The sequence below is a fragment of the Equus asinus genome, chromosome 8, assembly GCF_041296235.1.
Source record: "Equus asinus isolate D_3611 breed Donkey chromosome 8, EquAss-T2T_v2, whole genome shotgun sequence".
Classification (NCBI taxonomy): Eukaryota; Metazoa; Chordata; class Mammalia; order Perissodactyla; family Equidae; genus Equus; species Equus asinus.
In genome coordinates, this window is record NC_091797.1 from 22,811,602 (window position 1) to 22,834,784 (window position 23,183).

Below are 23,183 nucleotides of genomic sequence, written 5' to 3' on the forward strand. Positions count from 1 at the left end.
CGTCGCGTAAAGAATACGTTAATATTATCCTTGTTTTATAAGTGAGGAAAAAGTGAAACTTAGAGACATTAAGTAACTTGGTCATGACTGAGGAAGACCCAGGATTGGCTGCTCACTCATTCGTTCAGCAAACATCTAACCCTTGCATGTGCTAAGTGCTGCCCTGTGTGCTAGGATGAACAAAACCAGTTCCTGCCCTCGTGCAGCCTTGCTTCTAGTGAGCTAGACAGATAGCAAATAAATATGTAAACGTATGCTGTGATGTCGGATGTATCTATCAGTCGGGGGAAGGAGATCAAGGCTCAGGGGGCAGGACTGGGGTTTGGCTGTTTCTATTCCAACCCTGAGTGTCTGTCTCACTGCCCTTGAAACACGGACACCCTCTAGCCAGGCGGGCACCCTGTGCACAGTAGTCCCTCATTGTGTTTTTATTGGTTGAGTAATTGGGAGCAAAGCCTTACTCCATGGGGATGATTCAGGAAGGCACATTGAGAGCCCACGGGGAAGCTCAAATTAGGGACAAAAACAAACGGGACCCTCCAGTGTACGGATCTCTGATCTGAGGGCTCACAGATGTGCTGGGCAGGTGGAGCGAGCAGGAAGGCTGAGCTGTGAAGCGGGGGGAGGAGAATGAGTGCTGTGGTGGTCAGGGGGTGGGAGAGGATGCGCAAGTTTAGAATCAGAGATGCACAGGGCTGGCGGCTTCTTGGAGGTCAGTGTTCTCATGGTGCACACACACACAGGAAGGCACGGAGGAGGGCAGGGTGACTCCCCCTGAGGCCCCCCTTGTGTTCACCAAGATGGAGGCCAGTTTTCCACCCCAGTCCTGTGCCTTGTGCAGAACCACCGTCTCCCAGATTTTATTTTATTTTTTTATCCTTGGCTGGGGAATAATGGCAGGTGGGTTCAGTGAGCTAGTTTAGGACCCACTGAAGAGCAGCCCCTAACTCCAGGATTCAGGAGCCAGAGTAGATCATGAGGACAGGCTACTCTTCTCCCTAAACATATGTCTAGAAGGTGAGACCTTCTGGTGTCTGCAGACAAAAAGTATTTTAGCCTCCCCACTCCCTGTGAGTTCTGAACCAGCCAGTGTCCAGTATGGCTGAGCCAATATTTCCTGAGCATCTGCTCCATGTTCCTTTGATAAGCTGTTGAGAAGCCCTGCCCTGGGAGGTTGAGAACTGGCATCCAGTATCTGCTCTCCTGTTGATAAATTAGCTTTGTGATGCAGGGTTGGTCTCTGTTTCCTCCTCTGTAACAGGAGGCAGCTGGCCAATGGGTTTTCATGTCCGTTTTTTGCTCTGACCTTTATTGTAAGCCATAGCTTGGCCAAGGTCCCACTCACACAACATTAAGTCTTTCAGTTTCTTCTCCAAGTGGCGACTGCTCCCTGGAGTGCAGGGTTTGGGGTAGGATTTAGGGGCTGGAATGGAATTAGGGTATTTCTCGGTCTGTGGGGTGCCGAGTATTTCTCCCTTGGTTCCTAGTGGTTAGGTGGCCATTGCCCACACAGGACGTTCCCCACAAAGTCAAGCTCGCCCACAAGCGTTTTCCTAGCACACCCACTGTTGACAGGAGGGGGTGAAATTTTGGGTGTACTTTCCTGGTGGTCGGGCGGTTGTGATTTCGTGCCTCAGAATGGTATGGTCCTCATCCTGGTCCCACCGACGGCCTCCCACTGAAACCTTACAGTGATACCAGAGCAAACACATATGCTTCAAAACTGAAATGTGACGAGGTGAGGAAGCAACAGGAAGTGGGGAAGTGAGCAGAACAAAGCTCGTGAAGTGTACTCAGAACACTGTTGACCTTTTTTTTTTCCCCTTTTTAAAATCATACAGTTCTCTTAAATTGTTGAGTTAGAAGTTCTCCTTTGTTTTAAATGGTTCAGCCTCTTATGAGACGGGCGGCGCATGGAGGGAGCGTGTGGTGGGTGTAAGACAAGTTTAGGGAAGATGCAAACCGCCCTCCCCCTGTGCTTGGCTAAAGGTATGCAAATTCATGTCCCTCGGTGTTCTCAGGGGCTGTTCGATCCTTTCATTCCGCTTTTCTTTACTAAGGGCTGGGGAAAGTTATTTAAATTGCTCCTCTTTTAGACCTTACTTGGTTGGACTGGATTTCACTCTTCTTGTACTTGACTGAAGACCCCGGGGAAAGTAGAATTCCCCACACTTTTTCTTTCTCTGCCGCTACCTCAGTTTCTCATTTTCTACCAACGACTTAAAAAGGAGAGAGAGCACAAACTCATAATTAGTTTCTGGTATTGTGAGGGCCCACGTATGTTGACTTTGACAAGACCCCGCCAAGCCTTGCGAGAAATGTCACTCCCTAAGATGCCTCCCACTGGGGAGGACACACTTCACACGTCCAGAGACACACTTCACACGTAGGGGACAATCCCTGGCTGGCCAGATGGAGAGAGGGAGAGTGTTAGTTTAGACAAGTAGCTTTTCACTTGAAGAGCAAATACGGTCCTGAGGATTGAAGCTACTGATGGTGGCCCCTCTGGATAGTGGAGCCCCGTGAGTTCAGGTTGAACTAGCTGTGATGGGGCTTTGAGTGGGGTTTGAGCCAACAGTAATAACGGCGCTAGTGATTAGAGCTGTGTGTTTGTAGAAGCTTTACCTGCCTTTCTGCAACTTACCCTGCCAAGCTTATGAAGTTGGAAGGGAAGATTTCATAGGTGCTCAATCAGTGATGGCTGAATAATATTAATAACGAATAATGAAAACAGGAAAGGTAAGCCAGCACTTACTGGGCATGTTCTTTGGATCCAAAGGCCTGGTGCTAGGTCACAGGTATGATCCTAGTTAATGCTGAGGGAACTCTATTGTGCAGATGGACACTGGAGGCCTGGAACAATAAGGTCAGTGACCTGAAATGACGGAGCAGGTGTCCTGCCCCTTAGTTCACTTGTGTCACTTCATGTGTCCCCCTTGTCGCCTTCTGTATGCACTGGCATCGGTTTCTGAGATGGCTGGGTTTAGAGTGTGGTCTGTGGGCTGGCAAGAGTGTCTCTCTGGGGGAAGCTTGCTGGTCCAGAGGATGTCCCGACCCTGACTCCTTTAGCTTTGCTGATGGATAGGCAGCCTTGCCACTGATGCACAGGCCCACCTCGCTACCTGCCACAGCCTTGCAGATTTATGTGTCAACCGTATTCCATGGGATTGCCCCTGGGCGCAGGCCGTTTTGAGGAAAAGTTAAGGGTTTCTTTTTCCCCTTTTAAGCCCCCTCTTTCCCCACTTGTATTTGAAGTCTGCAACATTTTGACTTTGCCCTGATCAGATTGTGTTTAAGTCCTGCCGAGTGTTCAAGTTCAAGCCTTGGTGGCGGGGTTGTGTGGCAGAGGCACTGTTCACCTGTGAGTCTCGGCCCATGTGACTTGGGCACCTTCCAGCCCTCCTGTGGCTTCATTTCTGTTTTGTTTGTTTTTTAAACTCTTGTTGAGTTCGGGTATGGAGGGCAGAGGCAAGCCGGACAGTCAGCTAATTTAGTGAATTTATTCACAATGAAAGGGACGAATAGGGCATGGGACTGAAACAATTTTTTAAAAACCTGAGCGGGACCACCTCTGGCGGAAATTTGGCATTCATGGGCTAATTTAGGGGGTTCTAAACAACTTGCTAGCAGAGGCTCCACCTTCTGAAGAGCCCAAGCATTAGGCGTCTCTTACTCCGGCGATGCCACCACACTGTATAGAGGCTTGCTCGGCGGTGGTGGTGACAGCTGGCATATCTCAAGTGGATGAGACTTGGGGAAGGAAGGTAGAGCTTTAAGGCAAATCTCACACAGTCTGGTTTTCAGGTTTTTATGAATCAAACATGCAGAGAGGTTGGTTTGCATGATGGGGTGCCGTATCACTCGACTGTGGTCGGTCGCCACTGCACCCTGATGTGAGGCCACCCAGCCCCGAGCCTGAGGCTGCGTAGGTGGGCCCAGCTCACGGCTCTCCGTTCTTCTGCCTTTGGGGGTCGGGCACCACCTCACTGCTTGATAGACAAGTATAAACGGATGAAAAATCATTCTAAACCTCTGGTCCAACTTCGTTTTAGTATTTCCCATTCTGTTCTAATACCACCCTAATAAAGGGAAGTTTTTTTTTTTTTAACTCCACCATGAAACCAAAGCTGAATCTTTTAGCAACGTTTATGTGATTTCATCCCAGATTCTCTTTTCTCACAGTTGGTTTTCATGCCCTGAGAGCTACACAGCAGGTTCCGTGTAGCATCTTGGTCTGTTGATTGTAAAATTCTTGTGGGGAACGTGGCCTGGAATGTGGAACATAAGAACATGGCTTTTTTTTTTTTTTTTTAATTAAAAAGTGATTCTCTACGTTTGTTTGGTTATTTGTTGAAGTTCTGTAAGGAGTTCAGTGCCCGCTCGCCCAGGAACAGGGAGAGAGAATTTGAACAGTTTAAAATTAATAGTGTTTGTGGCTTAGAAACCCACCTTGTCATTAACCACCAGTGAATGCCAGCCTGAGGCATGTTCTTGTGCCAGGGTGAACCGCAAGGTTGTGGAAAAACGTAAAGGAAATGGGGGCTAAGTGAGGAGTAGAAGGTGACGGCTGGTGGGTGGGGGGTATGTGGGAGGGGACTGCAGAATTGAGAGAGGAGAAAGGGCACCAAAGTCTAGCTAAGTACTCTAAATATTGATGTTCTAATTTCTGCATTTTCTTAGATTTGTAGTTTGAAACTTCAGAGAAAGAGCGGCATAAAGGAAGCGGGTTACATTTGTTGGAGTGGAATGGATTCATCTCCAACAGCCTGCCTTCGTCACGTTAGACTTCAGTTCATCTAGGACAGTGGTTCTCACTGGGGACACTTTTGCCCTCAGGGGACATTCAGCAATGTCTGGAGACATTTTTGGTTGTCACAACTGGTTAGGGGTGTTACTAGCAACTAATAGGTAGAGGCCTGGGATGCTGCTAGATACCCTGCAATGCACAGGACAGCCCCCGCAACAAAGAATGATCAGCACACAATGTCAGTAGTGCGAGGATTGAGACACCTTGATCTGAGGGCCTGGTTGCTGTCCATTCATCCTCAAAGAGACATGGCACCACTTAGCAAGCCATGCTGTGGCAGGCGTCCCACATATAAAGTAGAGGAAGATGGGCACGGATGTTAGCTCAGGGCTAATCTTCCTCAAAAAAAAAAAAAAAAGCAATGTCTTAGTGCTGGGCTGTGGGAAGTACATTCTTCTTCTACTGAAGTGGATCCGCCAGGTCTGGAAAGCTTATTCTTCCAAAGATCTGAAAGGGTCCCAGGAATGGGTGCCTTGGCCCAGCTGGAATAATTTTGCAGCTTAGAGGCATTTTTCAACCTTTTCTTCTAACAGTTCTCCATATTGTCTTGTTGCTCCATGGACCTGTCCCCCAACATTAATTCTCTCACTTAGTGAATTTTGCCCCGACTCCATACAAAATCCTACAATTTAAATTTTCCTTGCTTTTCTCTGTGTACCACCCATCTTAAGGCTGTATTGGAGGAGTCCTTGGTCCTCTGGGGAATCTGCTTTTCTCTACCCCAAAACAGGTTAATGAATCCCCGAATTGCTGTTCTGTATAGGAGATGTCCCCTGTGTTATTCCCCACACCATAGAGAGAATTTAAAATTATGAACTATTTAATAAACTGTAGACTCACGGCCAGTCAACTATAAAACCCATGCCTCTTTCAGGCCACTTTTTGACAAGTTTCAGGTAAGAATGATAGCATATTAAATTATTAGGCAGTGTTATGACTATACAGGGAAGATTTATCCTTTGATGAATAAATATTGCTGTAGCCCAATTTAGAACTTGACCAACGCTGATTTATGGCTTAAAATATAAGGGTTATTTTATGAAGAAGTGGCAGTAGTAGTGGGGTAGGTTTAAAAGGGATGGCTGTGGCACCTTTGAGTAAGATGCCAGTGAAACATTGCCGTAGACAGAGCTGTGGGAGGATTCTTGGTGGCTGCTGGGGGTTCCTGCCACTTCCAATAGGCAGTGGGGGGTCCAGGTCACTTTGTGATGTGCAGTTCCAGCTGATGCTTTGAGGTACTGTTAAATGGGTGGGTGCCCCTGGGTCTCAAGCAGGTGGTCCTGCAGAGCACCTTCTAAAAGATTCCGCTTGTCTGCACGTGGAATTGCAGGGTGGCAGCGGGCCCAGTGTCACCGACTATACATTTTTCTGATAAAGAAGGTAGTTTTGAGGATGAATGCTTTTAAAACCTGGTTGAGGAGGGAAGCTGGTGAGTTTCGTGTGTGCTCTGGATGTGGTGGTCATCCTACTTTTGAATCAAAAAAAAAAAAAGAAAAAACCTGGGGTGTTTGAAGTGCTGAGTATGGGTACTTATAGGAATAGAGAATTTAAAATGGAAACTGACTGTAATGTCTGTTGGATGCACACATGAACACTGACGGTCGAGCTAGACCAGTTTCATACAGTTGTTTTCTCTTGTCTGTTTATTTATCGAGTAGCGTGCACGTGGTATAAAAGTTGGAAGTTACAGAGTCTAAAGGGGTATCCTCCCCTCCCTGCCTCCAGTCTCCCCCTTACCCTCTCTAGAAGTAACTGCTGTTTTAGCTTTTGATTATCTTTTTCAAAGGTAATCGATGCCTATTAATCCAGATATGAACACATAGTATTTTTCAGCAACTGCTGGCGTCCTATTCATGTGATTCTGTGCCTTACTTGGCTTACCTAACCATAGACATGGAAAATGGTTCCATATCATGACATCGAGAATGCCCTCGTTGTTTTTTTTTACAGCTGCATGGCATTCCATTTTGTGGATGAACCATAATTTATTAAAGCAGTCCCCTGACAATGGATGTGGGGGCTGTTTCCAGTCTTCTGTCATTACAAAGCAGACTGCAGTGAGAATCCTGTATACACACCAATCTGCATATGTGGGAGCATGTCTCAGAATCAGTTCTTAGAAGTGGAATTGCTGGTAGAGCTTGTAGACGTCTGTGATATTGGTAGACCTTGCGAGTATCCTTCCTAGGAGCTGGTAGCAATTTACACCAGCACCCTCAATGAATGAGACATCCTCGCCAACACAGTGAGTTATCAAACTTTTTGATCTTTGCCAATCTGATAGATGAAAATTGGTATCTCAGTTAGTTTTAATTTGCATTTCTTTTATGAATGCGGTTGAGCATTTTTTCACAAGTTTAAGATCCATGTGTATTTCCTTTTCTTTCGGTTCCTATTCTTTGCCGATTTTTTCTATCAGGTCATTGGTCTTCTACAGTCTTTTAGATTCGGTATCTCTATGACCCATTTTGTATTTGGCATAGCTCACTTCTGGGGGCTGAGACAGACTACGTATTCAAATGAGGCTTTGGAGAGTGGGATGGATCCACCCCACTGGTGATGAAAATGGATCTTTTTTCTTGGGTGTGGCCATTGTTGCCTGAGAAGCTGCTGGAGTCCCTGAGCCTGGTAGTTTCTGATCTCACCCCTACAGGGTCCTTCAGCAGCAGTCTGACTCAGGCAGGGAGCAAGGGCCTCCTGGTGTGTTGAACACCTGAGGGTGGGTTGGTTTGGGGGGTGGACCTGAATGGGACTGGGGAAGCTGGGGTTGGGAGGAGGCGTGGGGCATGGGGATCGGGGCATGAAATGTTTGGATTCACAGGCAAGAGGCATGGCAGCCACACCAAAAATTGGCAAATACACAGTATCCAAGAAGTCAGGAAAAATAGGATGCACTTATTTTTAAGTAGCGTGTCAGTTACATCTTCAGTACTGTGCTCAATATGTTTTTTTCCCCAACCTTCAGACACCTTTTCAGTTGAAGTTTATCTAAACATAAAGCGGTGGTTTTCAACAGAGAGTGATCCACCCCCCCCCCCCCGCCCCACCCCTCACCAGGGGCGTTTGGTGATGTGTGGAGATATTTTTGGTTGTCACACTTGGAAAGGAAAGAGAATGCCACTGGCATCCAGTGGGTAGAGGCCAGAGATGCTGCTCAACATCCTACAGTGCACAGGACAGCCCCCACAACAAAGAATTGTCAGCCTGAAATGCCAATAGTGTCAATACATAGAAAGCCATCGTATACAGAAATGGGGTCCAGTTGTTCATCTGAAAAACAGTACAATACATCCACCATTTCCTTCAGTTTTCAGACATTTTGGGTACTCTGTAGTGTCACAGTTGGACTCGCTGATTTATTACATTTAGCTGAACTTCACCTGAAAAGGTGTGGAGGTTGAAGAAAAGCATATTGAGAATTTTATTTCAAAATGTGACTAGCACACAGTTTAAAAATAAGTCTATCCAGTGTTTCCTGAGTTTTCAGACAGGCTGTGGGCTTCCGGTGGGAGCTGGGACCTGTCACTGCCACCTGCTCCTCCTCCGGTTGTCGCTGTTTCTCCTATGGATACACTAGATAGAGAGAGGGCAGGACTTTGTTAACCCAAGACTCCCAAAAGGAGACGGCCCTCGACACTAGTAGGGCGGCATTTTCAGGGTATCCAAGCTCTGAGCTCAGTGGGAGATGGCACTGGGACCCTGCTGGGCTCTGTCTGACTCTACAGCACCTAGTCTCCCAGGCCCTCAAGACACCTGTTGCTGGGTGGCCTTCAACCCCACAGGCTCAGAGGAACCAGCAGAAATACCCTAGGATTTTCCCCTTTGTGTTCAGAGAGGGAGGTGGCCAGGAGCGCCTGTTGGGGAGCGACCGCCCAGTTGAAATCTTTATTCCTCACCTTGGATGACTTGAGGTAGGCCTCGGTCCCCTGTCTGTAAAAGGGGAGTGGTATTAGCTTTGTTATGAAGATTAGCCAAGTTAGGGTATGGAAAGTACTTAGCACAGTGCCGTAAGTGTTAGCTATGATTATTTTTATTGGTTTTAACCCTTGGAAGTTCCAACTTTCTTGCCCATCCTCTGCAGTTCTGCAGAAACCCTTTGCCCAGAAGAACCAGCATGCTAGATTCCAGGGGAGCCTTGGGTGGCTTCCCCGAGTCCACGCCTACAACCCTCCCGTGTCTGGAGTGGCCTCTGCTTCTTCCAGGAGGCGCAGGAGCTTGTTCTGAGCCGGCCATGTGCTCTCGGTCCCCATCTCCGTGCACCCACCCCTGACCTCCTCCCTGACCCTGAGGGAGGCGTGAGCTTGCCTCTCTGAGTTGGGTCTCTTCCTCATTCCACTCTCCTGATTCCAATTCCCATAGCCAACTTCCCATTTCCCACCGCATCATTTGGTGTGACTGCCTTGGAGAAGCCCCCTTTGGAAGCTGAGAGGATGGTTGTGTCTGGGCGGTGAGCTGCCCCCCACATGGGACTGGGCTTTGGTCAGCCTGAGCTGGTGGGCTCCCTGCTCTTGGTTCTCAAGGTGCATTTTGGTCTGGCCTCAGCCACAGTCACCAGAAAGGGTTATTTATAAAATGGGGACAGGCTTTGGCCAGAACCTATAAACAGCCTATCAAAAAGTTGTTGAGTGAGGCCAACTTTTAATTTTGTTTTCTTTCTATTCAGCTTGGAGGTTTGTATTGAGATGGTTTTTGTGGATCATTTAATGGCTGGGGATCACAGGCTCTCGTGCCTGGGTGGGTGGTTCAGTCTGAGTGCATCAGTCGGCATCTTGTTTTAAGAAATCACTAAATATACAGAAGCCTTATGGGATGTAGTGAGGCCATAGAGGGAAAGTGGCAGCTACGCCCTGTCCCCAGGGAGCTTCCAGTCCAATGGGGGTGGCACAGCCCCTGACGTCAGATGCCCCCAATCTGTTGGAGAAGATACAGCCGCAGCCCTCATGGAGCCCCCAGTCTGATGGAGGAGGCGTAGGATGAATTCACAGTCTGATGGGTGAGACAGTTCATATTTTCTGGGAGCCGCCGGTCTGATGGGGGAGAGACAAACCCTGCTTCTCCAGCCTGATGGAGGACACCTCAGCCTTGCTTTCTGAGCCAGTTTGATGATGTGAGACATGGAGAGAACCCTCAAGGAAGTGGACAGGATGGAGCAGTTGTAAACCCCAGAACTTTCATTCTCACTCCAGGACAGAAGTTGGGGAGACAGGGGAGGCTGGCAGGGGGGGCAGGAGCAGATTCAGCCATGCCCTCTGGTTCAGCTGTGGCAGCGGCTCTCAGAGGCCTCTGCGGGCCGAGCCCCACCCTGAAACGTGTGTGGAGGCTGCGCTATCTTTAGTGGTCACCCTTCGTAATCTTTAGAGGACGTTGCTGACGTGGCTGCTTCCTGGGCTGGACCTTTCTCCCTAGAGAGCTGTGCCTTTTGCAGGGTGAGAATTTGCTTTGGGGCACGGGAGGCGGTGGGGAATGGTTGGGGGCTTCTAAAACTTGGCTGCTGTCCCTTCCCTTCTCCCAGTCAGAGGGTGGGACTTTTAGATCCTTTGGGCAATCTGTCTTAGGGTCAGAAAATAAGAATATGGTAGAAAGGACGTTAGACATCATCTAGTCTTATCCTCCCATTTCACAGAGGAGAATGTGGAGGCCCAGAGAAGAGAGGAGTTTTTTGCACTGCTGCCCAGAGGCTGTGCTGGGCTTAGGGCCTGGTTCCTGAGTCTGGTCCTCTAGCCCAGGTGGCCTGATAACAGCAGCGGTCAGGCTGGTCCTGGTAAAGCCTGGTCGGGCCGGTTAGGTTATCCCTCTGCATGCTCCCATCCCATTTGGAATAAAACCAAAGGCCTTACTGTGGCTTCAAGGTCAGCCTGACCTGGCTCCCACTCGCCTGCCTTTCTAACCAGCCACTTCCCTCCTCATTCATGCCACACTAGACTTCTGGGTGTTCCTTGAATGCACCAGGAAAATCCCACCTCAGGGCCTTTGCACCTGCAGATCCTTTTGTCTGAAATATCTTCCCCCAGATGTCTGTATGGCTCGCTCCTTCACCTCCTTCAGAGAGCCCTAACCTGGCCGTCCTAGATAAATGCCCTTCTTCCCTGCCATTCTCTAGCCCTCTTGTCCTGCTTTATTTTTCTCCCCAACATTTGTCACCATCTGACAAGGTATATATTTATTTATTTAACTCTTCCTTGTTCCCTCCTTTTAGAACATAAACCGCAGAACCTGGTCTATTTTGTTCACTGCTCTATCCCCAGCTGCCAGGATGTGCCTGGCACATCGTGAGTGCTCAGTGTCTGTTTGCTCAAGGAAGGAAAGAAGGAAAGGAAGGAGGGAGGAAAGGAAGAATAAAGGAGGAAAGGCAGGGGGAGGGAGGATAAAACACAAATTGAAACCAGAGGAATCCAGACACCTGGTTAAAGGTGGTTTGATTTGGTTAGGACCGAAAAAAAAAAAAAGGACGAAAGTTTTTGGCATGGCAGAGATTCCATCACTTTCCCCTGGCCGTGTGGACCAGTGTCTTTGGTGTGGTGGGCTGGCAGCATTTCCTGTCTGCCCCTGAGCTCCATCCACCCTGCGTGAGCCTTGTACCTGTAACTGGAAGAAATTAGGTTAAACTTCACTCTTCCCAGGAAAAGTGTGTTTTGTAAATGCCGTGGATATGGAAATGCTCTCAACCGTTCACTGGAGCTCTCTAGCCCTTCGCCGAATGACGCGATAGAGACTGCAGTGGTGGAAGGAAGCTGCATCTTCTTCCTGAGGGCTTATAAATCTTACCTTTATCTGCACAACCGGACTCCCTTTTCCGAGGGACAGAGACAAGTACTAGAAGACTAGAGTTGAGGGTCCAGGAGAAGTTGGGGGTGAGGGGCACGCACACTCAGTGTCTGAATTTTGGTTGGACTCATGAAATTGAGAGGTTGGAAGGGGAAGCCGCAAGCTCCCGGGGTCTGGTCCTGCCCTTTTTTGTGGGTGGCTTTGGCCTGTTACTTCCCCTCTCACAGCCGCGCTTCCTCATCTACAAAATGAGAATTGGGCTAAACCTGAGGGGGGTCAAGTCTCCTGGGGAATCCACATGGATGGCTTGTTCCCAAGGTCCCTTCTGGTTCTGATGTCCGTGTAGACGGCTGCGTTTTAAATTCACTGCTCTCTTTGGATTGAATATCAGAACTTTGGTGAAACCATGACTTCCTTGATATGCTGGAAACAGAGGTGACAGTTAAAAAAAAGTCAATGTTTAAAAAGTTTTCTCAGTGCCAGTTACTTTAGTAAGTTTGGGGTTTTTTTTTTTTCTTTCTTCTTCTTGGTCTTAACCTGTAAGCGATTACGAGATCAAACAAGTTTCACTTTGAGTCCCCGCTGCTTACACTCGGAGCCTGTATTTCGTTGACTTGACACGCTTACTTTCAGCTAGTCTGGCTGTTCCGGGGCGGCCTTATCAGCCAACTGCTCAGCCCTCAGGGTGGGAAGACGTGGTCTCGGGCAGTTTGGAAGCTGGGTTTTCAGCATCGCCGTAGACCTGGCACCTCTCCCCCACTCGTCTGCAGTAACCCCTCCCCAGCACCCCAGCTGGACTCAGTGAGCTGTTGTCATGAAGCATTCTCTTCAGGAAGATTGTCAAGTTCCAACCCCTTCCCAAACCCTTGTCTCTAGCCCAGGACCACCTCCATAATTTACTGGGCCCAGTGCAAAATGAAAATACAGGGCCCCTCATTTAAAAATTATTAAGACTTTCAAGATGGCCACAGCAAGGCATTAAACCAAGCACCAGGCCCTGCGAGCGTGTGTAGGTCTCACGCCCATGAAGTGGGTTCTGCTCTTCCATCTTACGTTCCCGGGATCATGGAGATTTATAAAACACATTTTAAAGGTCATTACAAATTCCCCCAGAAGGAATTTGAGTTGTTTCTGTTATGGGGCTGTGTGATTCAGGGCTGCTGGCCTGAGCCACTGTGTTTAGAAAACCAAGCAGCCCAATGGGGAGGGTTTGGACAGTGTCCATGGGTGCTGGTGGGAGGATCAGAGAAGGATGCTTTACAGATGCTTGCATTGTCCCAGCAATCCCGAGGATGCTGGAGGCTCCCTTCTGCAGGAGCATCATTTGTTTTGCCTTTAAAAAGTCTCTTGATGGATAAACAAAATGTGGTATATCTATACAATGGAATATTATTTAGCCATAAAAGGGAATGAAGTTTGGAAGTTTGCTACAACATGGATGAACCTTGAAAACATTAAGTGAAAGAAGCCAGACACAAAAGGCTGCCTATTGTATGGTTCCATTGATAGGAAATATCCAGAATGAGCATCTTTCTAGAGATAGACAGTGGTTATCAGGGGAAGAGGGCAATAGGGAGTAACCGCTGATGGGTATGGGGTTTCTTTGGGGGTGATGAAAATATTCTGAAATTAGATAGCAGTGATTGTTGCGCAACCTTGTGAATAAGCTAAAAACCACTGAATTGTGCAGTTTAAAGGGTAAATTTTATGGTTTGTGAATTATATCTCAATTAAAAAAAAACTAGTGAGAAAAGGTCTGCTGAGGACTCAGCGTTTAACTCTACCACTGCGCCCTTGGTGGGTGTGGCTGGTTCAGTGCAGGAGAGTCCTTGTCGCCTTCCATGAACCCCATCCCTCTTCTTCCTGCCTCACCCTCAGTCACAGATAATCTCTTGAGCATCCCCCATGCAAAGCCCGTTTTCCAGGAAAGATCTTCGGAAAGCATTCATGCTAAGCAGACATGTGGCCGCTAAGACTTAGCCTCTCCCAAGGCATTTGCATATTAGTTTATAAAAGGAGAAAGCTTTTAGTTGAGAGGAATGAACGTTTAATTTTAGAATTCCAAGTAAGAGGAAGCGTGTGTGGAAGGTTTTTATTTTTCATGGGGTCGAGGTGCTCTCAGTGGTTCTGGAACTAGGGGGTGCCTAGATCCCCTTTCCACACACCGATCTGGCTGACCCCAGGGCAGGGCCAGGTTGGTGGTGGGTGGCAGGCTGAGAAACAGCCCTTTAGGGAAAGCATCTTTGCCCCAGGCCTGGGGCATCTTTTGACTTTGGAGGCTGCTGGGAAGAACATCCTCTCCTTGGGTTTTTTCTGCTCTGTTAATGCGCTTGGTTCTTGAGTCAGGCGATCCCAATTTGAGACATACCCCTTGCCCAGCAATTTTCTGCTCTCCTCCCTGTCAGTTCAGTCCTGCTAGTCCTTGCCCAGTGTTCCCCCACCTCCCACTTCTGTCTTCACATCTCCTGCTGTCTTCCCACTCCTTCTCCATCGACACAGCCCCATCCTTCAAGATCCAGCGTAGTTCAAGCTTTCCCTCTTTGAGAATCCCTTTAGTCAGCATTAAGCCCACTGCTCTCATATTTTTTGTGGCTCTTGGATCCCAAGATCTTTATCTTAATCATCTTTGGATCTCCAGTGTCTGGCATGGTTCTTATACACAGTAAGCACTTAATAAATGCTTTTGAGTTACACTGAACCAAAGCTGTGCTTGGCCCTGAGAGGGAGTGAGGAGCAGTGAAATAAGCCAGAGAGATGCTGAGGAAATTATAAGCCTCAGGCGTTATTGATGAGACAAGGAAATAGCATTTGTGATCTGAAGGGCTGAAATGTGAAAGCCTGCTGGATCTAGATGGGGGCATCTCAGAGCTTCACATCATGTGGGAGGATGAGCAGAGGGCATCTCAGGAGCTGCCCATGGAGTAGCTGCTCCCATGGAATGTCTTTTCCTGAGAGATCTCTTAGATATCAGTCTTCCATCCTTAGCCAGAAGGACCTGTGTGAACAAATATTTATTGAAGCCTACTGTGTGCCAGGCATTGATCTAGATTCTGTCACTTTGTTGGAGCTCCAGAGGAGCTCCACTGTGATGGATTGGGAGGAGCACAGGGCCTTTGAATATGCCCTGCCTCGACTGGGAGAGACGCTTTTCCCTGAGCCTCTTGGATTTTATCTAGATTCCTAGGGATGTTAAATTCCCATAGGATTGCTCACGGGTAAAACCCATTGGCGCTTGTATCTTAAACACTGCCATTTGCGTTCTGCCTCTGAGGGAAGGAAGGAAGACAGGGATGCACTTTCAGCCTCATGCATCTGCATGCATCCACCAGGTGGTGGATGGATTTAGGCCCTGGTTTATCATTCAGGGTCCCAGCATGAGATGGTTGACACTTGCAAAGGGTTTAACTGGAGAGACTTTAATGAAGGGAAGTATTTGGAGAAGTGTGGTCAGGGTTGGGGAACCCAAAGGATAGTGAGGCACCCCAGGGCTGGCAACAGTGGGAAGCTGTTACCTCCCCCAGGCCAGGAGGAGGGAGCTCCAGAGTTGGGGAAGAGGGTCCCCAACAACAGCTGTGATGCTGAAGGGACACAACCATTGACAAACTGTGGTGAGGCAGGAGGAAGAGGGAAAGAAGTGCTTTCCCTTTGGTCAAATCCAGCTAGAAGCCCAGGGAGCCCAGTTGATGAAGTCAGTGGTCCAGTAAGAGCAGAGAACAGTGTGTGTGTGTGTGTGTGTGTGTGTGTGTGTGATTGAGAATACCCACCCCTGGCTGCCTGGGCATTGTAATGCTCAGCTGGCTCTTACACTTCTTAGGTTGTTCAGAATGTGACCAGTGAGCCAGTGTTTACTTCTTCCCAGCATCATGGCTGTTATAAAGAAGAAAGTACCCTCTCTGCATCAGCAGGATGGGCACTGGGTAATTTTGACTGTACCAAGAATAGCAGGTAACATTCATTGACGGCCGGCACTGAGCATCCTAAGCATTTTACCTGCATCCTCTCATTAAATCTTTACAGTAACCCCAGCAGGTAGGTACCATTATTATTCTCATCTTGATCACATTACTGATGAAGGATGCGGGACTGAGAGAATTAGTAAGCTAGCCAGTCGCACAGCTAAGAGGCAGAGTTGGGCTCAGAGCAATTCTTCCTGACTCCTGAACGCATACTCGTAACCTCTCACTACCTTGTGTCACATTCCTCCACGGTGAGGCCCTGCCCACCCTGTGGTCAGCGCCATGTGTGTGCTGGTCCCCCTGCCTGGGATGGTCTTCCCACTTCCTCTCCACTTGACCCAATTGAACTGGTTTTCAAGACCCAACTCAGATCTCACTTCCTCCATGAGGCCTTCTCCAACCATTCCTGCCCCCCACCCTCCTTGAGCAGTCAGTGGCAGGTAACTATCCATCAGACCCTTAGGGTGTTATCTGGCTGTCTTGAGTGTGTATATCTCCTCAGTCTCCAAGAAGACCCCAGCTTTCTTCAGTGTAGATCTTAGGTCCTGAATTTTCTTTGAACTCTTCCTTTACTAAAAAGGTTTAATGCAAGACTTTAGTATAGTAATTATTTATAGAGCTATAGGGTTAAGGGAACCAACAGCAATGGTCTGGTCCCCATGGGCCAACAACATGGAGGAGAAGCCCTTACCTCTTCAAATCCTGAAGGAACTTCTTCAGAGGGAGCTGTCATGGAGCCCAGCGAGGGCTGTAGCCCTGGGAGAAAGACCACATGATGGGACCTAATGGATTTGAGGATTGGTTTTCTCCTTGGTTAGCAAATGCCCACTGAAAGCCAACAGGGAAGAATTTTGAAGAGGAAAGAGCAGAAGCTAGAGCTGAGCCCAGCAGGAGTTTACTTCCTAGTTGAATGTGTGAGGGAGAGAAGATGGGCACGTACCCCTCCCTGAAACAGCACAACCCTGTTACAGAGCAGCCCTTCTCCCTGGACAGGTGTATGTCCCAGCAGCTCAGCAGTCAAGCCCAAGGGAGGTGGACACTTGAGGAGCCAAACTGAAGGCTTCCTTCTTACAGGATAGAAGGTGATGTTGGTCCAGTGGCCTCCGTGAGGATTTGCCGAAAGGCCTCACACAGGCCGCAGAGGCATCCGGGTGGAGCATACCCAGTCTGTGCTTCGGCAATTTTGCAGTTTCAAAGTTCTTTAAAAATGTCTCTTGAGGGTCCTAGAAGTCTGAATAATTCGCAAACGTCTTTCACCTTGGGTGACCTCAACAAGAAGGTTAAGCACCAAGGCCCTCGCTCCCCTCAAGCATTGCCCAAGGCTACTTAGGACGAATTGCTGCTGCACTGGGAGGACCTCAGCCTGCCTCGGTGTGGTGTTGCTTAATCTCATTTCTTTTTTCTCTATTCCTATTTTTCCACCCACTCCTGTTGGCCTAGATCCAACTAGACACTTCTGAAAGGGTAGAGTGAACTGCGGGGAAGCAGTTGGAAGGAGCAGTAGTAGATGAAAGGCTGAGAATCCTTCACTTGGGCCTCTCTCTGCTGGCCCTTGTAAATTTTGCTGTGAAGTTTCTTTGGATTTTTCTCTCTGGCTGGGCCTTGGACATGCTAGGGCGTGCTCCAGACATCCCAAATGCCTTTGCCTTCCCTGAACACGTCACTCACCCTCTCACCTCCAGGCCTTTGAGCTCTCACGGTGCTTGCTGCCTGGAAGACTCTGTCACTCTTCTTCATTGCCTTGTTAGACATTAGGGAGCGGTAGGGACTGTGGGGAATTCCAGAGTTTGCACTTCATCTAAAGAGCTTCTGGGCTGCTGATCTATAAATGGTGGGTTTGAACATTATTTGGAGTAGGTGTGGCTTCTTGACTGGGTGGAGACTCAGGAAGGAGACGAGTAGGGGTGGGCGACACAGCCTGGCTAGAAACCTAGAGGCAGGGACCAGAGGAGACATTCAGGAGAGGATAACCAATCCATGTGGCTGAAACTCGGGGAGGGGGGCGGTGAGTGGAGATGAAGCTCTGGCCAGGGCCAGATGGGTCCCGGAAGGGGCTCGACGGCTCTGCTAGGGCATCTCGTCTGCGTCTATTCTTGGGGACCGGCAGTGCCTGGGTGTGGCTCGGGGTCACTTGCAGTGGTAGACTTGGTCCTAGGCAGCGTGCAGAAGCCAGGGCCTCACTGGGGAGAAATCTTTCATTTTACAAAATGAGATGTTTCTACACACCAGGCTGCGACTGCCCTGGCGTCTTTGCTTCTCAATACTGTATAGGCTTCAGAGATCAGATAATACTTTGGTTCAGGTTTTAAACTTTCGTTATTCCTGTATTACATAAATAAAACATAATAAAGATAAGTAAAGAGGAAAGGGAAGTGAAATTAATGTCATGCATAATCCCGCCACCCAGATATCATTTACATTTAGAGCTGGGGTATGGAGACTTCCCAGACAATTTTCTGTATTTACAAACTGGAAGAAAATTGTAGATGTATTTTTTAACCTGCTTTGTTTTATTGTGTGTATATGTGTGTGTGATTTTTGTCCTATTTAAAAAAATACGTGCTTGCCCAAAATTCAAGCTCAGGGATATAAAGAGCAGCCCCCTTGCTCTCCTTCCCCCGACCCCTACACCCCAATTCTCCTCCTCAGAGGTAGCCCTCTTTATAAGTTTCCAGTATATCCTTGACTGGGGAGAAGTTTAGAAGGGGTAATGTGTATGGAATGACGAACTGTAAATATTGGTTGCTGTAACTTGTACAAATATTAGCTGTCACTTGTCGGTCACGAGGAAGGTGAAGGGTGGGTTTGGAGGGACTGACTGGGAGTAGTTTCTGGTTAGTAAAGGGGCTTTCAGAATTGAGATCTGTAGAGCTGGGGAAAGGAGGAGATGGAGAAGCTTCGAGGCCTGGGTTTCTTTTGTCACGTGGATGTCGGTGAGGAGCAGAGTGAGACTGTGGGCAGGGGCCAGATATTGTCACGTCTCACCTCCTGGACGGGGATTGGGGATAGGGCAAGGGTGGCAGGTATGCAAATGAGCAAGAGAGCCATCAGGAAGTGGGGATAGTAATTGGTAGATATTTATAAAAATACCCTTGCTTGATGAAACAAAAGTCGGCAAGTCTAGGTTAGTCCCCCCAAATTGAATTAAAATGGTTTTTAACAAGTCCGTGAATACTGAAAATCTGAGCGAGACTGCAGGACTGGAGGAGGAGTTGTAAATGTTGATTTGGTTCTGGTTTTGTCTCCGGCTGTGCAATCTTGGACTGTATCTTAATTTCTTTAGATCTCAGTTTTCTTATCTGCAGTAGATCAGTGGTCTTAACTCTGGATGCACATTAAAATCACTGGGAAACTTAGAAAAAAATCCCCAATGCCAGAGCCCCGCTCGGTTCAGATGTATCAGAATCTCTGGGGGTGGGGCCTGGGGAGTTTTTTTTTTTTTTAACGCAACCAATATTGAGAATCCCTGGATTAGGATCTTCCTAATTGCTCATTTTAGCCCTAAAATTTATGATTCTTTGTATTGTATTCTATAATTTTGTTCTTTCAAATGCTGTACACAAATGTTGTAAACTTCTTATATACAAAGAAGTCTTACTTTTTATGAAAAACTCCCCGTAATTCTCATTAGGCCAATGTAATAATGTCAGCATCCTGCCTCCAGTAAGTCAGCATCATAAACATAGTAAAACATCAGATAATTAATTTTTGACCCAGGAGTTGAAAGCGTGGACTTTATAAGTGTTCATTCCCTCGGTTTGAAAAAACTACTGACTGGAGGCCTGAGGCCACCTGCATTTGTAAAGAAGACCCTGAAAAGTTCAGAGAGAAGACATTACTGGAAATGTTTTTGCTAGAAAAATTGTGTATACTGTAAGTTCCAGGCGAGGAGCTCCAGCTTGGGGCGCTTTATCAGATCTAAATTCTACATGGAGTAGGAGGTGTTTAAAGAGCCTTGGTGCTGTTTTATCTTTACCATTGAAGTTTTTGGTTTTGTCTCTTCCTAAATGAGTCATTTTTTTTAAAAAGGAATCTAACTTGGGGAGGTGGGGAAACCACTGCCGGAGGTGCCGAGGAGGGGGCGGGCAGGGAGGCTGACGATCAGGGGACTGAGTTTACTATTGGGCTGCTCACCCAGGAGGGCTGGAGCCAGGGACCGTCTTTGCTGAGGGTGAATCAAGACGACACAGCCTGGTCGGGGGTAGAGTACTAGAAGTGGTGTGGATACTGTTTATTAGTTTATCAAGTATTTACCGGAGCACACCCGCCAAGGATATTGCCTAGAATCAGGGCTGAGTCCACGGATGCTGGGAGATTGTCAGCAAAGGGGAAGGAGGCCTCCTGGTTTTCACTCCCTCCAGTTGGGGAGATGGGACACAAACCCAGGGAGTGAGGTGTGTCCCTATTTGCCTGCACTTACATGTAAATGAACTGGCGTTATAGCGCCCCACACTCGTGTGAACAGTACTAATGAAAATGTTCGAGCCAGGCAGGATTTCAAAGGAGAAAAAAAGTGGCAGCCTGAGGACCCCGTTGTGGAGCGCTAGGGGGGCTGATGGAACATACACTGGTGGGGCAACCAGACTGAGATGGAGGCTGGGACCTCTCTTGGACCTCCGCACATCACTTCCTCTTTCTGTGCTAAGTTCTTCAGCTGACAGATGATCCCACACGCCTAAGTCTGTTAGTTGTTCAGGGCGCTCGCTGTCCTTGATGCCTGAGGATGCAGGAGAGGGACAGAGAGTAGGGAAGAGTTGACAGACCCTGGGTTTGGAAAACCAGAGCAGCCCACGTGATTTGGCCCAAGTGCTTGGGAGACGAGGCGCGCAGGGCAGGGTGCTCCCCAACACCTGGGAGGAGTCTGGTGGCCAGGCACGCTCCTTTTATTCCACCCTGACCTCCTCCCCGCACCCCCCGCCCCCGCCACCCAGAGTGCTGGTTTTTATCTTTTCTGAGGGGTGTGTAACCCCCTGCATTTGTCCATGCGTGTTTTCTAAGTTTGTCACAAACTTCCTGTTTGGGTATGGTTCGGGGCTGGAAGCTTTGTGTGTTTTGAAACCTGGCGTTCACAGAGGCCCAGTGCTTCTCTCACCAGCCGTGGGGTGGCCCTTTTGTTCTCCTCCCTTTTGCTGACTTTTGCCATCCTCCTTTGTAAACCTTCTCGCTGGGAAATGCTCTGTAGCTTCTGTACTTGTTTCTGTTAGTGAGGTGGAGACCTGGAGATCTGAAGGCTCAAGAGGGAAGGGAACAACACTTATTGGGCCCCTTATGTAACGCCAGGATCTGTGCTAGATTTTTTTTTTTTTTTTTTTTTTTTGGTGAGGAAGATTGTCCCTGAGCTAACATCTGTGCCAGTCTTCCTATATTTTTTGTATATGGGACACTGGCACAGCATAGCTTGATGAGCGGTGTGTAGGTCTGCGCCTGGGATCCAAACCCGCAAACCCTGGGCCGCCAAAGCAGGGCACGTGAACTTACCCACTACCCCACTTGGCTGGCCCCAATGTTCTAGATGTTTTTGTCCGTATCTTTTTTTATTTAGGCCTCGTATTAACTCATGCAGAACCAGGCTCAGAGAGGTTAAGTGACCAGCCCAAAGTTGGACAGCCATTGGGTGACAGGTCAGGATTTGATCCTAGGCCTGACTCCAGAGCTACTGTTATTTCAGCTATGTCATGAGGACCACACTGCGCCTTTGGTTCCACTGGTTTGGAGAGATCTTGATTTCTTACTAAGCATCTTGGCAGACAGCATCACCTTGACCTCCAGAGTTTTCTCCCAGACGCCTGTTATCCAGGTGCTGCCCACTCTGTTTGGGGTGTGATTTGAAGCCGTTAGATGCTTTGCTGCGACTTTCACCTTTCCCAACCATCCTCGCACTGTGGCCCCGGGACTCCCAGAATTGTTGCGTGGTCGTGGCTGACGATTGGAGTGGGTTAGGGCCAACTCCCATTTCCCAGAAATGGAGTGTCCTTTTTCCTACTTCTGGGCGCCCACCACTGACCATTCTGCTGGTCACCATGAGCTCCACTCAGCTGGATTGCTCACATTTCAAGCTCTTCCCTACAAGAGGGAAGAAGATAGGATATCTGTGTCTGTCTATAAAAGCAGGTGAAGGGGTGGCTAAGGAAGGACACCAAGACCTTCAATATGTAGGAGCGGGAAGAGGAGAGGAGAGCTAAACCCAGCTACCCTCCTTTTTTTTTTAGGAGAGCTGTTAGAGGGTGCCAGACTCTGGGTGATCCTGCGAAGGAAGAATGGGTACTTTAGGCTTCCAGAAACTTCAAGAAGGCCATGTGTCCCTGCTCTTACCCATCCCAGTTCTCTTGTACTTTCTGCAAAACTTCTAGAAGTATATCATCTGAGCTTCGTCAGAATTGTTCTGTAGATCAAGTAACATTGACCATGCTAGACCCTGTGTGGAGCAGTGGGCAATTCCAAGCATTTTTAACACATAACATTAATTACCCTCAAGGGGTTTGCAGTCTACGTGGACAAATGGAACACTTGCCAAGAGAAGCTAAAGGCAGTGAGCTCGGAAGAGCCGGGGATTGCTCAGCAAGCCGGGGTGGTGCTGCTCACCAGACTGCAGGAGAGAGCAGGGCGGCCAGAGGGGTGGCGCTGAAGGGGAGGAATGTGCCTGGCACTGGGGCCCTGAGCGGGGCGTGGAAAGGGGAGGAGCATACGGGACGGGGTGGGAAATAAGACTGAAGAAGGAGGTGTGCATGCTTTATGAAGGATCCCAAGGTTCTGCCTGTGGAGTTTGGAATTTTCCAGTGTTGAGGAGCCACGAGAGCCAACTGAGTAGGTTGAGGATTGGTAAAAACAGTGCTGGAAGAGGGCTTCTCTGGACGCGTGCCCTGGAAATGCGGACGCTGGGAGGTGAGTTAGGAGACGTTTGTCACATCGAATTTTAGGAATGAAATGTTGAGGACTTGGACTGGGGGGGGTGTTATCAATGTAGAAAAGAAGATAGAGAGATGGGAGGTTTCAAATCCCAGCTCTGCCCCTTGCTCCCTGTGTGTCCTTGAGCAGGTCACTTAAGCTCTTGGACCTCAGTTTCATCGTCTGTAAATAGAAGCTAAAAACACTTCACAGGACTGTAGCGTGAGGGTTCTAAGTTGTGTCACACTCAGCACATAGGAGCTCAACAAATAGGACCCCCCTCATGTTGTAGGAGGCACCATTTGTGATTGACTGGCAGGAATTAGGGGAGTGGAGAGTGAGGCCTCAAAGGGTTGGATCTGGAGCCTGGGAGCCTGCTGCAGCCTTGACAGAAATGGATGGAGGTGTTTGGGGTCCCCGAATTCAGTTTTAGGAAGACTCTCCTCCTACATCCAGGCTGCTGGGGGCCAGTCCCAGAAACCCCACAGCGGTGCGGGGTGTGCCTCTACGAAAGCCTGGCCTCTGGTTTCAGTTGGGCCCTCTGTGGTGCCGGCCAGTAGCTGGCTCTCTCTTCCATCAGGGTCGGCACTGGGTGAGGCGAGAGGGTCACGTGGAGCACCGAATTTAGGGGGGGTACTCAGTTTCAGAGCCGACCCTCCACTTGCACGATTCCGCACAGTGGGATGTTCCACGCTATCCCCACCTCCATCAGGCCCCCGCTCCCTGTCTGCCCTTCTTCCCTTGGGAGACAAGCTGGCTTCATTAATTCA

General features: G+C 48.6%; 1 protein-coding gene across 23 annotated transcripts in view; it reads left to right on the forward strand.

Moving 5' to 3' along the window:
* The window catches only part of TRERF1 (transcriptional regulating factor 1), a 195,017-nt gene that overhangs the window by 52,026 nt on the left and 119,808 nt on the right, over positions 1–23,183 (forward strand). The window contains exon 1 of one of the 23 annotated variants that reach the window (XM_070514939.1): positions 1,849–1,989. The exons of 21 other annotated variants lie outside the window; for them this stretch is intronic. The gene's annotated coding sequence lies outside the window, so the exon portion shown is untranslated. Of the gene's footprint in view, positions 1–1,848; positions 1,990–22,278; positions 22,411–23,183 lie in introns of those variants that run through there. One more of the 23 variants, XM_070514940.1, reaches the window with a different exon arrangement.